The sequence below is a fragment of the Aplysia californica genome, unplaced genomic scaffold (assembly GCF_000002075.1).
Source record: "Aplysia californica isolate F4 #8 unplaced genomic scaffold, AplCal3.0 scaffold00001, whole genome shotgun sequence".
In the NCBI taxonomy this organism is placed as follows: Eukaryota; Metazoa; Mollusca; class Gastropoda; order Aplysiida; family Aplysiidae; genus Aplysia; species Aplysia californica.
This window is the reverse complement of record NW_004797271.1, coordinates 5,056,493-5,057,883: the sequence shown is the minus strand read 5'-3', so window position 1 is coordinate 5,057,883 and position 1,391 is coordinate 5,056,493. Positions and strand designations below refer to the sequence as shown.

Below are 1,391 nucleotides of genomic sequence, written 5' to 3'. Positions count from 1 at the left end.
AGACAGACAGACAGACAGACAGACAGACAGACAGACAGACAGACAGACAGACAGACAGACAGACAGAGATATGTTGTAATAAATTAACTCTGAGATATCATCGTGTGTAGGGCATGCGGTAGTGTACAACAGCGCAGGGTGATTTGATAATTTTGGTGATCGGTGGGGATCACCCGGATAGTGACAAGTATTATCTAATGCCCCACTTTGAAATACATGCAGGTGGGCGGTACGAAAATTTTACTTTTCAAATACGGCCAAAGTGGGCGTGGCTATAAAAAGATTGACAAGCAGTGGTGTGCACTAATGCTTCTTTTTTAGCAATGCTTGACGTTCGGGTCGCTATGGAATCAGATAAATAATGCATCAGCTGAACTAGCACACGTTGTAAACTGACTGACTGACTGACTGACTGACTGATTGACTGATTGACTGACCGACCGACCAACTGACTGACTGACTGACTGACTGACTGACTGACTGACTGACTGACGGATTGACTGACTGACTGACTGACGACAGCACATGTGTGTTCTCTGAAGTCTGTTGTGGGGAGTGAGAGTTCAACCCAATCTTCGTTTTCAGGCTTTACTTTAGTTTGACTTATTTTGTGCGGAAGTTATCTCATCGACCATCTTATAGGGGCTCCTATGGTTAAGTAAGTAGTGAGTTTAAACTCAAGTAATGTCAAGCAAGTATCGGTGACACAGGGATCAGATGGGTGGTCACTGGGGTGTGTCCTTGAGCAAGACACCACAACCCTAGCTCAAAATACAGGGCGCTGCACAGTGGCGACCGACAATGGCATGATTGTAAACTGTTCTGTATTTGTGTAATATTGTGTATGTATTTATGTATGTATTTGTGCATGTATTTATGTATGTACGTATTTTTAATTATACATTTATGAATATCTATTTATGTTTGCCATTGTAAACCAAAGTGACTTTCTGCGACAAATAAAAGCGTAATTTATTAATTTATTTATTATTATATAGTCTACCGAAATCTACAAAACTAACCTTATCATAACCTAGTGTTGACTTAAGGCTATCACATCACGTGCACTCATTATACTCATCAGATGATGTCAATTTGATAGGACTGGGCACGGGAAAGGGGGGGGGGGGTCTTATCGAGCATCTCTGTCTATCTGCTAAGATGCTGTATCTTATTCAGCACTGGTGGGCCCTAGCAAAAAATTGTCGAAGAAGTCTGTTTCCTAGATGATATAAACAGTGTCGATTGAGATTTAAAGTATTTTCAACTATTAGTAGTGTTTTATTATAGTGTCGAAATTGTCCAAGACCACCCGTTGTCGAGTAAAAATGTGTTTATTTTTAAAGAAGAAGGACATTTTAGACAATGTTATTGTATTATTTCTAAAAGCA

At 40.0% G+C, this 1,391-nt stretch overlaps 1 protein-coding gene across 1 annotated transcript in view; it reads left to right on the top strand.

Annotated features, from left to right (window-relative positions):
- The window catches only part of LOC101845508 (cyclic nucleotide-binding domain-containing protein 2), a gene marked incomplete at its 3' end in the record, with an annotated part of 38,865 nt that overhangs the window by 33,791 nt on the left and 3,683 nt on the right, over positions 1 to 1,391 (top strand).